The sequence below is a fragment of the Talpa occidentalis genome, unplaced genomic scaffold (assembly GCF_014898055.3).
Source record: "Talpa occidentalis isolate TD23 unplaced genomic scaffold, MPIMG_talOcc4v2.1 talOcc4.13, whole genome shotgun sequence".
In the NCBI taxonomy this organism is placed as follows: domain Eukaryota; kingdom Metazoa; phylum Chordata; class Mammalia; order Eulipotyphla; family Talpidae; genus Talpa; species Talpa occidentalis.
The window spans coordinates 49,800,205-49,816,508 of NW_023601322.1; the positions used below are offsets into that span (position 1 = coordinate 49,800,205).

The 16,304-nt window shown below is 40.0% G+C and overlaps 1 pseudogene; it reads right to left on the minus strand.

Annotated features, from left to right (window-relative positions):
- Positions 1-10,624: 10,624 nt before the first annotated feature.
- Positions 10,625-11,348, minus strand: LOC119242823 (40S ribosomal protein S3a-like; annotated as a pseudogene).
- Positions 11,349-16,304: the final 4,956 nt, after the last annotated feature.

Sequence of the window (16,304 nt, forward strand, 5' to 3'; positions counted from 1 at the left end):
TTGTTTTTTTTTTAAGACCCCTCATGTAGAAACAATGATGGTAAATATTATACTCTGCTGCATTTTGGTGATGTGTTTTCCTATGGTCTAATGATAGACAGGAGCTGTGAGGTCTGATGTGGAATAGGAAAAGAATACAGGTTTGGGAGGCAAACGGGATGTGATCAGGCCCTGTCAGTTCCTACACATGTAATATTAGGTAAGTCTTTTCATTTCAGTTGATTTTTCTTATCATTGGAATGCAATAATAGCCCTTATCTTAAAATCCTGCTGTGAGGATTAAATTTGATAATAAATATGTAATGTGTGTGGTATAGTATCTAGTTGAAACTTCTTTCAAGTATTTACAATCTAGAAAAAGTAGTTTTCATATATGTATAGGATTATGTTATGACTGTATATATTCCAGCTAGAGAGGGAAGAATTCACTACCAGAACTGTACTTTTAAGTCTAATTGATGACAAATTACTGAAATTTCTTTGCTAGTTTGTTGTTTTTATCAACAAAAGCCCATAGTTTACATTAGGGTTTGCTCCTGGTGCTATACATTCTATGGATTTTAACATGAAAGTCCACCATTCATAGTTTCATACAGAATAGTTTCACTGCCCTGAAATTCTTCTGTACTCTACCTGTTCATCACTCCTGTCCCACTAATCCCTGACAGCCACTGACCCTTGTACTGTCTCCATAGCTTTGCCTTTTCGACAGGTCATATACTTGGAATCAAACATTTATGTAGCCTTTTCAGATTGTTGTCTTAGTATTATGCATTTATGGTTCCTCCAGAGCTTTCCAGGGCTTAGTAGTTTCCTAAGTACTGACTAATACTCCATAATCTGAATGTACTATTTTACCTCCTGGATAGGGGGAGTATCTACATATATAATTTGGAATTCTCGAAGATTTGCCTCTTTTTTTCCTATCTATAAATGTTGTTTTTAATGACTGTGTTACTGGGTATACTATAGTTTACTTAAATAGTCTTTAAATATTGCACATTTTAGAGGTTTTTAATTTTTTGCTTAGTTTGGTTTTGGGGTGGGAGGTGCTAATGTAAATGGTTTTGTGTTTTTAATTTCAAATTACACTTGCTCATCCTTGGTATAATGAAAAATAATTGCCATTTATATATTAACCTTGTATCCTGCAACCTTGCTGTAATAGCTTATTTTTTTTTTATAATAAATTTTATTTTTATATTCCCCCATACAATTGCAAACGCCCCATTCTGACCCCAATCCTTCCCCCCGCCCCCCACCCCCCAAAAAGTGTCTCTGGTTCATAGTATTTTGTTGATTTTGATTTTCACTTTCTTATATTCATTTTCCTGGTCCCTTATTTAAGTTTTCTAGATTCCTGCTATGAGTGAGACCATCCGGTATTTTTCTTTTTCTTTTTGGCTTATTTGGCTGAGCATGATCCCTTCCAGCGCCATCATGTTGCTGCAATTGCATCATGTTGCACCATGTTGCTGCAAATTGCATGTGTTTATCTTTTTTGAATGCTGAGTAATATTCCATGGTATATATGTACCACATCTTCTTGATCCAGTCATCTATTTTTGGGCATTTGGGTTGTTTCCAAAGCTTAGCTATTGTAAACAGTGCTGCTATAAACATAGGGGTGCAGGTGCTCTTTGGAATTGATGTTTCTGTGTCCTTTGGGTAAATACCTAGGAGTGGAATTGCTGGATCATATGGAAGCTCTATGTTTAGTAGGTCCAGAAATCTCCACACAGCTCTCCACAGTGGTTGGACCAGTTTGCACTCCCACCAACAGTGCAGGAGAGTTCCTTTTTCTCCACACCCTCGCCAACATTTGTTGTTGCTAGTTTTTTTAATATGTGCCATTCTCACTGGTGTAAGATGGTATCTCATGGTAGTTTTGATTTGCATTTCCCTGATGACAAGTGATGTTGAACATTTTTTCATATGCCTGTTGGCCATTTGCATTTCCTCTTCAGAGAAGTTTCTTTTTAACTCTTCTGCCCATTTTTTGACTGGATTATTTTCTTTGTGGTGGTTGAGTCTCATCAGCTCTTGCAGATTTTTGTGATCAGTCCTTTATCATTAGTGTTGGGTGCAAAAATGTTCTCCCAGTTGGTGGGGTTTCTCTTTGTTTTTGTTATTGTCTCTTTTGCTGTGCAGAAGCTCTTTAATTTGATGTAGTCCCAGCTGTTTATCTTTGCCTTCACTATCACTGCTTTGGGTGATGTGTCTGTAAAGATGTCTTTGATGTGCAAATCCCATAGTGTTTCGCCTATATTTCCTTCTATGTATTTTATGGTTTCAGGTCTTATGTCAAGTTCTTTAATCCATTTTGAGTTGATTTTTGTGTATGGTGTGAGGTAGTGGTCAAGCTTCATTCTTTTGCATATAGCGACCCAGTTTTCCCAGCACCATTTATTGAACAAACTTTCTTTGCTCCAATGCATAGTCTTTGCTCCTTTGTCAAAGATTAGTTGACCATAAATCTGTGGGTTTATTTCTGGATTTTCTATTCGATTCCATTGGTCTGTATGTCTGTTCTTGTTCCAATACCATGCAGTTTTGATGATTATGGCTTTGTAGTATAGTTTGAAGTCTGGGAGTGTGATGCCTCCATTTCCTTCTTTTTTTTTCAGTAGAGCTTTGGCTATTCGGGGTTTTTGGTGATTCCATATGAATTTCATCAATAATTGTTCTATTTCTTTGAAGAATGACATTGAAATTTTGATTGGAATAGCATTGAATCTGTATATTGCTTTTGGTAGGATGGCCATTTTAATAATGTTTATTCTTCCAATCCATGAGCAGGGGATGTCTTTCCATTTCTTTGTGTCTTCTTCTATTTCTTTTAACAGTGTTTTATAGTTTTCTTTGTATAGGTCCTTTACCTCTTTTGTTAGATTTATTCCCAAATATTTGATTTTTTTTGTTTCGATAATAAAAGGGATGGTTTTTTTGATTTCTTCTTCTTCAGATTTGTTGTTTGTGTATAGGAAGGCTACTGACTTTTGCGTGTTGATTTTGTATCCTGCCACTTTACTGAATTGATTGATGAGTTGAATTAGTTTTTCTGTGGAGATTTTGGGGTTCTCTATGTATATTATCATATCATCTGCAAATAGTGATAGTTTGACTTCTTCTTTTCCTATTTGGATTCCTTGGATGTCTTTCTCTTGTCTTATTGCTCTGGCTAGGACTTCCAGTATTATATTGAAAAGCAGTGGTGAGAGTGGACATCCTTGTCTTGTTCCAGATCTTAATGGAATTGCTTTCAGCTTTTCACCATTGAGAATGATACTGGCTGTTGGCTTGTCATAGATGGCCTTTATGATGTTGAGGTATGTTCCTTGTATCCCAAGAATTTCAAGGGCTTTTATCATGAATGGGTGTTGCACTTTGTCGAAAGCTTTCTCAGCATCTATTGATATTATCATATGGTTTTTATATTTCTTTTTGTTGATGTGTTGGATAACGTTGATTGATTTGCGGATGTTAAACCATCCTTGTGTCCCTGGAATGAATCCAACTTGGTCGTGGTGAATTATCTTATGGATACATTGTTGGATTCTGATAGCTAAAATTTTATTGAGGATTTTTGCATCAGTGTTCATTAGGGAGATTGGCCTGTAGTTTTCCTTTTTTGTGTTGTCCTTATTCGGTTTTGGTATTAGTATAATATTGGCTTCATAGAACGTGTTTGGTATTGTCCCTTCCTTCTCAATTTTTTGGAAGAGTTTGTGAAGGATAGGCACTAATTCGTCTCTGTCATTCAGTAGGTTTTTATTTTGTAGTCTTGTATTTTCTTTTGCTATATAGAAACTTTTTTAAAAAAAGATATCTATCTATCTTCTATCTATCATCTATTTTTAACTTATGCTAATTACAATTGTTTTAGTTATTGTTGATATCATGGGGTGATGAACAATGTTTCCTTCTATGTATTTTATTGTTGCAGAATTTATATCTAAATCTTTAATCCAATTGGAATTTATTTTTGCATATGGGATCAGCAAGTAATCCAACTTTATTCTTTTATGTGTGACTTTCTAATTTTCCCAGCCTACTTATTAAAGAATCTGTTTCTCCCTCATTTTATGGTCATGGATGTTTACTAATATTTTCTCCTTTTAAAAAATTAGCCAAATGAGAGGTTTATTTAATTTGTTCATCTATTTTTTTTTTAAAGATTTATTTATTTATTTATACAAGCACTGGGTACAGTCAGAAGCGCGGGAGGGTGAGAGAATTCACCAGAACCAGAGTGGGGAACTGAACAGGCAGACTGACGAAATACACAGCTGAGGGGAGCAGCGGGCGTGGCAGGAGAGAAGTCTGTACCGCCATGTGGGACCCTCACTGGCGCCGGAGATCTAACCAGTGCTGCAGTGGCTGTGGGCAGCCTCGCAGCTCAGCGCTCAACTGCTGTGCCACTAGGGGAGGCCCTATTTTGTTCATCTTCTTAAAGAACCAGCTCTTAGTTTCATTGATTTTTTTGATGTCTGTTTCATTTATTTCACCCTTAATTTCATTATTTCCTTCCTTTTACTGGGTTGAATTTTGTTTGTTCCTCTTTTTAAGATTACTTTGGGTGTGACATCAGACTATTTGGAATTTTTCTTGCTTTCTAATGTGGGCCTGTATTATCTATTGTCTTTTCCCTTAAGAGAACCCTTGCTTTATTCAATAGGTACTCATACCTTGTATTATTTTTATTTGTCTCAAACGTATTTTTAAATTTTACTTTGTTTCCCTCACTTATCCAATTGCTATTAAATATCATTTTATTTTTTCTGCCATGTATCCATACTTTTTCCTGATTTTTTTTTTTCTTGTTGATTTCTAGCATTATGGCATTACGGTCAGAGAAGGTAGTAGGTATAATTATTTTCTTTATGGTTTTCTTGAAAATTAACTTGTGTCCTAAGATATGGTCTATTCTTGAAAATATTCCATGTGTGCTTGAAAAATGGACATTCAGCAGTTTTTTGAATGGTGTGTTCTGTAGATGTCTGGTAGACCTATTTGGCCTAGCACCTCATTTAAAGCTGTTGTTTACTTATTTATGCTTTGTTTTGTTGATCTGACCATTGTAAATGAGTTTTTGAGGCCCCCTAGTATTATTGCACTGTTATCAATTTCTTTTAAGTTCTGTTATTAATATTGCATTATATATCTCGGTGCTCCCTCATTTGGTTCATATATAATTATGAGTGTTATATCTTCTTGTTGTATTGAAAACTTAGTGATAATATAGTGTCCTATATTTCTTGTTATCTTTCCTAATTGGAAGTCTGTTTTATTAGATAGTATCTACAGCTGTTCCTGATTTTTTTCTGGTTGTCATTGGCTTGTCTGTCTTCCAGCCTTTAAGTCTGTGCTTGTCTTTGTTGGTAAGGTGAGTTTCTGATAAACATGAGTATGTTGGACTTTTATTTGAAATCTATTCAGCCTTTTGACTGATGAGTTTTGACATCTTTTGACTGGTGAGTTCAGGCCATTTATGTTTAAGGTGATTATTGAATACAAGTGCTCATTACCATTTTATCATATTTTTATTTTTTCATTTTTTATTTTATTTTTTTAATTAATTTATTTATTTTTATATTCCCCATACAATTGCAACCCCCTGATTTTGATCCCAATCCCTCCTTTCCCCGCTCCCCCCAAAGTGTGTCTCTGGTTCATAGTTGTTTGTTGATTTTTTTTTCTTTCTTATAGTTATTCTTTTTCCTGGTCCCTTATTTAGGTTTTCTAGATTCCTGTTATGAGTGAGACCATCCGTATTTTTTCTTTTTCTTTCTGGTTTTATTGCTGAGCATGATCCCTTCCAGCTCCATCCATGTTGCTGCAAATTGCATGTGTTTATCTTTTTTGAATGCTGAGTAATATTCCATGGTGTATATGTACCACATCTTCTTGATCCAGTCATCTATTTTTGGGCATTTGGGTTGTTTCCAAAGCTTAGCTATTGTAAACAGTGCTGCTATAAACATAGGGGTGCAGGTGCTCTTTGGAATTAATGTTTCTGTGTCCTTTGGGTAAATACCTAGGAGTGGAATTGCTGGATCATATGGAAGCTCTATCTTTAGTAGGTTGAAGAATCTCCACACAGCTTTCCATAGTGGTTGGACCAGTTTGCACTCCCACCAGCAGTGCAGGGGAGTTCCTTTCTCTCCACATCCTTGCCAACATTTGTTGATGCTAGTTTTTTTAATATGTGCCATTCTCGCGCAGTGATAGGTTTTAGGAGTCCTGATGTTGGGTATGCCCAAGTCACTGCAGCAGTCACTCTTCCCTCTTGTGAGCTATACTGCCCTATTATCACTCTACACAAGTTCACCTCAAGTTTTTTCTACCCATTTCTGCCAAACAGATGCTCCTATTATGTGCAGTGGGCTTCAGCTTTTCCTTCAGGGCTGTCTTGGCTTTGTTTTATAGCAGTTCATCTGTAAATATCTGGAGGAGCCAGCCAGTGTCTTCATTCTGCTGCCATCTTGCCAGACTATGGGTTAGTTTTGAAAGATGCCAGGCATGTACATTCCACCCTCAACTTGCCTAGAAAAGACAATGCTGTTGCTATAGCTCTAAACCTTTGAGAAATGGAGTGAGACTTGTTCATGTGGAATCTAATGATCACTGTTGAATTGGGTATCATCAAATAAAGCAGATTAATTTCATTTTGATAAATCTTTGAACATTTGTAGAAAGTATTTGGAACATTTTGGTGTAAAAATGGTTCTCATTTCCAGGTCAGCTATCAAGTATTGTGATCAAATTTGAAGTTTCTCTTTATGTGAGTTTATAAGTGTGAGTGCATAAAAGTTATAATTTCAGACCCGCACATTCCTTTTTCTGTCTATGTTTTTTGGACTAGGCTTCATTCTGTGAATTGGAAAAGGTAGAGGAATTGTGAAAAGTGGGCTAGGTCCTCACTTACCTCATTTGTTTAGATATTTACTTAAAACCTATCTAGAACGCTAACAGTGTCGGTTACCTTGTTTTGAAAAAGAATTTGATTCCACTGATTCTGTAAGGAGAAAACCCAGCAATGTGGAAACTATTTTAAAGATGAAGTAGACATCTAAACAGAACCAAATCTCTCACAGGTGATGGTCTGTCTGATCCATGTAATGTATGGAATTCCAGGGCCCACCTCTAGATGAATATCTTCCTCTCCAGGCAAAAAGAACACCACCCATTTTCCCATCTGCGGTGACTCCCCATCTTGAGTCATTCATTTTACTGGGCTATGGTAGTGAGAATGGAGAGGATGAACAGGAGATCAACAAGCTGTGCTTGTCCAGCAAGGCCAGAGCAGGAGACGGGTGGAGGCCTTCAGCTATTGAACCACTTCTCTTTGAAATTACATCTTGATTTCCTTTTGGGGACCTGTATTAGTCTCCTATTGATATGGTAAAAAAAATCACCACACATTTAGTGTCTAAAAATGACACATATTTATCTAGGTCTGGAATTTTGAAGTCTAAAATCAGTCTCATTAGGCTGAAAGTATCAGCAAAGCTATGTTCCTTCTGGAGACTCCAGGGAAGAATCTGTTTCCTGCCTTTCCCAGCTCCTAGAGGTTACGTGGATCCTCGGGCTGTGGCCCAGCTAGAAGTCATGCTGCTCTGACCTCTGCATCTGGGATAATGTCTCCTGTCACTTGACCCTCCTGCTTTCCTTCTATGTAGACGTTGTGATGACATTGGGACCATCTGGACAATTCAGGATCATTTCCCCACCTTAGACACTTCACTCCGTGGTCTCTGCAAAGTCCCTTTCATATCAGGTGACATCCACAGGTTCTGGGCATTAGGAAGTGGACATCTTTGGGGGTCCCATCTTTCCCTCACTCACCTGAAGACTGAGTTTTTCAGGTTAGATTCCACCTCCAGCAGAAGAGCCGGGAGAAGAACTAAATCTAAACCAATGAGTTCAACATCTTATTAGGTATTATGAGTAATGTAGAAATATTTAAAGCATACAGGAGGATGTGTGCAGGTTCTATGTGAACACCACATCCTTCTGTATAAGGGACTTGAGCATCCTGAGATTTTGGTTTCCATGGGGGTCTGAGAATCAATCTTCCTCAGATACTGAGGGACTTTATCTTGTTCATTGCCTGCCCTGCACCAGAATGAAATGCAAGGATTTTATATTTTGTTCACTGCTGTATTCCCCGTGCCTAGAACTGACTAGTACATAGTAGTGCTCAGTAAAATCTTTGGGGCAGGAGGGAGAGTGGTTTGGGGAGAGTACCAAATATTGTGTACATGGGTTAACAATGTAAAATGTGTTCTTACTATGATTTGACCTTCCCCCTACTCCCTGTCCTTTTCCTAACCTCACAGAGTCCCCAACATTCATAGTATGTGATCAGCAAACCTCTATCTTCAGCCTGTAAGTATGGCTACCATACTCATCTAGAAGTTGTGGGTAATCTCAGGCCTCTGCCGAGGAAGGGCAGGGTAGCATGCTGCCAAGTCCAGGGAGGAGGATTTGGTTTTGCCGGGATGAGCTGAAGGGAGTCCAGGTGTGTCCTGCTCTCACAGGAAGTGGAAGCAGATGAAGGACAGGGGCCTGGCACTGGCTGGTGACCCATCCCAGTGTGTATTTAAGGAGTGAATCCCAGGAAAGTCACCTGTGACTTCACTAAAATCTGATTATGAAGATAAATGTGGCGTCAGTCTGGATAAACTTGGGTCAAATTTACATAATCATATATAGTTTAAAGGCATCATCTAGTCCAGTTCTTTTAGGAGCACAAGTCTCTGTCCTCGTGAGGAAGGGACTGGTGCCCGCAAGGCCTAAGAACACCTCACAGCAGAGCTTTCAGGCTTCAGCAGGCTCGGAGCCCTTCACACGGAGGATGTGGCTTGGCATCTGCTCTTTGTTCATAAAATGTTTGCTGTTGAGCTCAATCATTTTTTCTTATGAAATTCCCTTACTATATCAACCCCAGTCCTGTAACTCTTGTGATGTGTTTGGAATGGAAATCACAAGCATTTAGTAGTTTCAAATATTACCTTTGCTGGGGTCTTCTTTTAGGCTTTCTAACACTAGGTAAATACCTATTTTGTTTTCTAACCTCTGAAGCCTAAGCGATTTTATTCTGACTAAATAGTACTGCTGAATTGTAAGGTAAACAAGGGAGGATCCTTAGATGCTAATGTGTTGCTCAGCTTCAGGAGTTGCTGAAGTGAATTTATAAGGAGATCTTAGGTGCAGGAGTTTGTTCCACAGAAGGAATTGGACTCCTGGATTTTCTAAAATTTTGCACTCAGATATTTGTTTTAATTTAACCTACAACACTGTGATGCCCATATTCCCTCCCTTTAATTTTTCTAGAAGTTAAGGAAAACACATACTTAAGTCTCAGTCTGGGTAACTCTCAAAATAAGTTGTTGTAATACCCTATTTGACCACTAGGTGGCAGTGTAGTCTTATGGTTGAGGCTTTCAAGTCAACAGAAAACCCATCTAACTGGTTTATTCCATTTTACTGGTACATGAATTCCTTAAAAAAAAAAAAAAAAAAAGAAGGCCACATCTCCAGCAAAATGACACTATTTATATTTTTTATTCAAACTGTAATTACCAACCAAAAGAAGTGTTTATCTTTATTTTGAGGAGATGTATAACCCCCCCTCTTCTTTAGAAGATAAGAGGTAGTTGATACAAAGTTTGTTTTTCCACTATAAAATTGGGATAATGATAGGAATAATGTGGGTAACCCTTGTAGTATCTTTGATGAAAAGATATTCTAGAATTATACCTTTAATTTCATTACTTTCATCTGTGTGATTTCCTTTGTTGCAAACATTAATTTTTTTTACAATGCCTTATAATCACATGAGGCATTGTGTGTTTGTATCTGGTGCTTCACTCAAATGTTGAATTAACTTTTTGATCCAATGATTGAAATGGTTAAATTCTGGGTTCCATGTATGTTCTCTCCCCCACTGACTGCCCCCAGGTTAACTTGCCAATGGCCTATCCTCTCTACCAATGTTCAAATGGAAGCCCCAGGAGGAAAGAGCAAAGCTTGAATAAGGGCTTAAAGAAATAACAGAAATTTAAAAAAATCAAATAGTCCCAAACTTTTTATTATTAAAATGTTAGCACTTCATTGTCTTGAGTTGACAGTTTTGGAACTCTTCTGAAAGTAATTTCATTGGCTTTATTACTTTCGAAACTCGGTCTAGCTTTAACTTTTCTCTGCTTTGGAGCAGGCTTTGTACATTTGTCTGGTTTTATGCATGCCTGTTTGGAATGACTATTTCACTATACCATTCTAGCTATGAGCTAGGCCTGGAAAGACTGGAAAGATGGTTCACTTTGCTAAGAATCATCATTTTTTTTTTTAAGATTTATTTATTTATACATGCACTGGGTACAGTCAGAAGCGCGGGAGGGTGAGAGAATTCACCAGAGCCAGAGCGGGGAACAGAACAGGCAGATGGACTGAAGGCACTGCTGAGGGGAGCAGCGGGCGGCAGGAGAGGTCTGCGCGCCATGTGGGACCCTCGCCGGCGGCCGGGGATCGAACTGGTCCTGCAGAGGCTGCGGGCAGCTTTGCAGCCCAGCTCTCAACTGCTGTGCCACCAGGGGAGGCTCTAAGAATCATCATTTTTTTAAATTAAAAAAACATGGCATAGTTTTCCTGGTTCAAACTTGGACTTCAGCATTTTTACTTTTCTGACAATGACATCATGGAGCAGGTAAGTAGATTGGCATGCCTTTTCTGTGTCTTCTCCAATGCTGACTGGAATCAATTAATTGACCCCCTCTTTCAAGTCACCTGCAGCTCTCTGGTGGTGATTTTCATCATCTTCTTCCGGATTTGGAGCATCTGTGGGTGCTGAGCACAGGAGGTCTCCTGAATCTGACTGTTGCCTTTTTTAGTAAACCTGCACAGAAGAGATGAAACAAGTAACCACTGCTAGTCTTGACATCGACAAGGGCTTCAGTCAGGGTCTGCAATGTTTTCATCATGGGGCTCATTTTGCGGCAGGTAAGATGGATGCCATGAATGTTAGTCAGTGTTTACCCTGAACATTCTCAGTAATTAGCCAGAATTTTCTCAGTGCAAATTCATTATTTTGCAGATTAGCAAGACTCACCTCAAAAACATAACGCTTGAGGCCATCAGATGCAATTTTGGTTCCTTGAGTTCTTGTGACTAGTGTTTTTCCAGTATTATATTGACATTGCTGGTACTTTCACAACACACCAATATTTCTTAGGGAATGGATCAGCCATTTTCTTCTTGGCTTCCTTTTTGCATTTGTTTTTGCCTGTGGCTCTGGTGCTCCTCAGAGAGCCAAAATGGTGGAAGTGAAGCTGGAGTGAGAACATATGTGCAAGGATAGGACACACTGCCTTGGTGATCTGAGAATCATCATTTTTGAGTGTCTGAGTCACAACTAGTGAAGCGGTCACCCACTGCAGGGCAGGGTGATAGTCAGGGGCATGAGGAAGGGGTGTGTGCCCAGGTAAGCCCAGGCATCAGACCAGGCCTAAATGGAGGGTGGCATCACCCACATCCTCTGTGATGATAAGTTTACATGTGTTAGCTGATGTGACCCACCCAACAAGCCTGCAGAGAGGAGAAAACAGGTTTGTCTGGTGTGGTAAGCAGAGTAGTGGCCCCCAAAGACGTCCACTTGGTAGTCTCCAGAACTGGGATATGCTGTGTATGGTACAGGGCAAGAGAGAACTCAAGTAGCAGGTGGAATTGGCAGGCTGATAACCAGTTGGCTTCAAGAGGGGGAGAGCATCTGGATTAACAAGTGGGTCACAAGTAGTCACAAGGGTCCCTATATTTGGAAGGGGCAGGACAGCAAGATGTGGAGGCATGAAAAGGCTTCCATCTGAGGCTGCTGATTTTTTTTTAAATGATTTATTTATTTATGAATATAAGAGCTGGGGTACAGGCCAGAGATGAGGGGGGTAAGAGGATTCACCAGAGATAGAGTGGGGAGCAGAACAGGCAGACTGACTGAAATACACTGCTGAGGGGAGCAGCGGGTGAGAGAGGAGAGGTCTGCCTCGCCATGTGGGTTTCTCCCTGGTTGGCTGGGGATTGAACCCATGCCGCAGAAGCTGTGGATTGCTTCACAGGGCAGTGCTTAACCCCCTGAGCCACCAGGGAGGCCCTGAGGCTTTTGATTTTGAAGATGGAGAAGAGGCTATGAGCTGAGGAATGCGGTGGCGTCTAGAATCTAAAGAGACAAAGATGCACATTCCCCTTTAGTGTCTCCAGCAGGGACACTGCCTGTCTGACACATTGGTTTTAAGCCAAGGAGAACCGTTTCTGACCTACAGACTGTTGAGACAGTACATTTATGTTGGTGTCAGCACCATCTTGGTGGTAACTTGTTACAGCTGCTATAGGGAGTGCTTCTGCCGGGGTGGTACAGGCAGGTGCCGTGCGGGTCACGTCTGGAGCGGGGCTGTGGCGCCGTGCACGCGCAGTGCAGAATGGCTGGGCCTGTGTCCCGGGGCAAGTGACTGGACAAATACAATTCTTTTGCTTTAGGTCGAGTGATAGTTCTCACCAGCCCCTCCCACTAGGTAGAGATGAAGGGAATTCACTTTTAGTTCTTTTCCATCTGAAATTTAGCCTTAACTCAATATATAAATCTAATAAATCCCTTCAGGAAATGCGGTCCTTTTGTGTTGGACAATTGCACTCGATTTCTTTTTCTTGGTCACCAGTCTGATAGAGTGTATGTATGTGAGGTGACTTGGTGGTACAGGGGTCTCTGCCCTGCTTTGATGACCTGCAGGCAGGTCCACTTTGCAGCACCCAGAAACAACAGATTGGCCTTTCCCCCAAGGCTTCAGACTCTGCCCAAGGATGGGCCATGCCTCCACAGACGCTCAAGCCGGGCTTGGAGTGCCGGTGATCCGACGGAGCCCTGGGGTCTGCCTTCCATGCTGTTCCAAGTTTGCCTAGACTCCTCTGTGGGCTTTTAGAGAGGCCCAGGACCCCCGACCCTCTATTTTCTCTTCCACTCTTCCTTCCACTGCCAATCAAGTCATGGAGGGCAGGAAGAGAAACTGACTTGAATTCTCCCACTTTCTTCCTTTAAAAACTAAAGAACGCTCTAATATCATTCCTATTAAGTAAGCTGTGTCCCAGGCCTCTTATATCTGCCTTCTCTTGCCCAGGGCAATAAATCTGGAGACCACAGAGGAAGGGCTTTGAAGGGGGCTGCTCAAAGCCCACTTCAGGATCAGCTGTGAATGTCTCTATGGCCAAGTGTTTCTGTCTTAGCTTGTGGGCAGAGATGACATCGGCTGGCAACCCAGGCTCTCACCTGGTCCTGCCCCCGGGGACCCCGCAGGTGTGTCCCTCACCAGAGCCAAGGTTGTGGTCGGACTGGCCTTCGTGTTTCTTGTTATGATGTTGGATGTGCATCATCAGAAACCATCTGAGACTTTGGAAGAGGAAGGTGTATTACTCACAAGTCCTGGGGGGGGTTTGTAACATGCCCAGGGAGCACTCAGCAAGGCTGGGGGTACAGAAGGAAAGAGTGCAGAGCTGAGGCTCTGCTTTTGTTGGGTTTGAGGGTGGAGTGCCTCGAGTCTCAGGTTCACTCTTGGTGAATTTAAAACACAAGCATGGGCATCAGGAGCTGCACAGAGATGTGGGCTTATTCAAGTGGTTGATTAGGTTATCCAGGGCCTTCTGAGGGCAATTTCATGGGAAGGGATGACTTTTCATCTAGTATATAATGGGCATGTGTTGTTTGAGATGGATGTCTTTGAGGTGGATGTCTGGGTAATCAAAAGTTGATCTTCAGACAGCTATATCACACGGAGGCCAAGCTCCAATTGAAGCTTGGATCTCTGTTTACACACCCTACAAACACCTAGGCAGGTGGGCAGAAGCCGGAAATCAGGGTCAGGAAATCTGGTACTATGCCCAGCATTTGGAGGGTAAGGTAGAGTGCCTCCCTCCTATAAGTAAAGGGATACCCTCCCCTTTACCTGACATGGCATCTACTGGAAGAACAGAATTACCCAGATTCTCCAGAAGCGGCTGTCTGCATTATATAGGAGAGCAAAGGTAGGGTGAGGCGTGCTACTGAGATGTCTGCTTCTCATTAGGTTGTATGGGGGTGAGGGGCTGGGTGGAGTTGATTAGCATCATAGATAGTTTATCCTAAGGATGTATAAATACATTTCCTTGACCTACCTCAGTGGGAAGGAATGAAGCTTCAGGACATTTTCAATTAAAAAAGTCTGATTTTAAGATTTTTGGAAATAGTTTTATGTTTACCCCTTAACATGCCATTTCTAATGATGTTCTTGACTTCTAAGAGAACATTCTTTATTGACCATAAAGAATAAAACAATCTTTGTGGTGCCCAAACCATGTTCCACAAACTCAGCCTAGAAGCATCTGTAAAAAACAAACAAACAAACCAAAATACACACTACAGACTTTCAGAGAAAAAAACATAACTTTTAAGAAGCTGCTTATTGCTCAAAATAAAGGTATTTTAGAAATCCAAGCAGACATTACAGTGAATTACAAAGTTAGCATAATGCATCTCATGGGTGATGGGTATGGCAGGAGCAACAGCACTGATTCATGCCAACCGCATGTTCACCTGTCCTTTCTTTTACCAATAGAACACTGTTCTCTTGTAGGATAGCATTACATGATGCTAAAAGCATTCTATTTATTGGCTTTATAGTTGGGGGAGTCATGTGATGCTGTTCTGAACAATGGGAAGTAAATGAAAGATTGCTGGAAATTTCTGGACATTTTACTTTCTTGTTTTTGCTTCCTCAATTTTTTTCCCCTTGATTGAAATGTGAATTTGGTTGTCTTTACTGCCAGTCGTCATTTAATACCATGAAGTAAGGACTAAGAGAATCACAGAATTCTCAGCCCTGACAGAACTAATACCTATTGGCCTACTACATGAGTTCACATGGTGTACACAAAACAAAACAAAGCACTCCTAATTTACTTAAGTGAGTTGTGGTCAAATTTTCTGTATTTCATATTTATATATGACATTTTATTAATATAAACATAATTGTGCTTCTTTTATTTTACTTGTTAAAACTCTTCAGCTCTCATGTGCCCACATTTTCAAGAAATTTATTTTTTTTTGTCTCCATACCTCATAACTCTTCACCCTCCTCACTCCTCATAATTCACCAAGGTATCCATTCCTATTTCCAAAACCAGGCAGAGAGAGAACTGGAAAACCTGCTTGCCCACTAGCAGAACCTACTGCTTACCATAAGATGTTGTTGCTGTTGTTGAAAAGTATTCTGAAGCAGTCTGATGCTTCATAACTTGCCTTTGCCACAGTTCTTTGTTTTAAGAAATTTATCTCACATGCTGTCTCTTTTCACCTACATTCTCAAAGGATATTTTTAATAAATGCGTAATTCTAAGTTTGCAGGTTTTCTTCTTTCATTTCTTTAAAAATATTTTTTCCATTGCTTTTGGCTTCCACTGTTTCTATAAGTGAGTCATCAGTTTATTTATGGCATAGAGTAATTTTGTCTATTTTACTCAGGCTTCTTTAAGGCATTCTTATTATTTTTGCTTTTTGACGCTTTATTTTTTTTAAAAAAGATTTATTTATTTATGGATACAAGAATGCGGGTACAGGCCAGAGGTGTGGGCATGAGAGGATTCACCAGAGACTGAGAGGGGAGCAAAACAGGCAGACTGACTGAAATACACTGCTAAGGGTAGCAGTGGGTGAGTCAGGAGAGGTCTGCTGCACCATGTGGGTAGCTCCCTGGCTGGGGATTGAACTTGTGCTGCAGTGGCTGTGGATTGCTTCCTAGGTTGAGTCTGAACCCCTTGTGCCACCAGGGAGGGCCCTTAGCAGCTTTAAATTGATGCAATGAGGTATGGGATTTTCCTTTTTTTATTGCTGTTCATTCTGTCTGGGGATTGAATGATATCTTAACTTTGTGACTTGACATTTTTCATCAGTTTTGAAAAAAATTTCCACTGCTATTTCTTCTTCTTTTTATTTTTTTTCAAAACTCTTAATTAAATTCATTTTTATTTTTTGAGCATTTTTAAATTTTATATATTTTTACATCATTTTTCATTTTTGCACAATGTATGCATTTTCATCTTGGTTATAGTCCCCATATAATTCCTGGTCCCCCTTGTTTTGATCCTACTCCATCCTCCTCCCCTGTAGTGTGTCTCTGGTTTATAGTTGCTTGTTGATTTTGATTTTTACTTTATTATAATTAGTCTTTTTCCTGGTCCCTTATTTAGGTTTTCTAAATTCCTGCTATGAGTGAGGCCATCTGGTA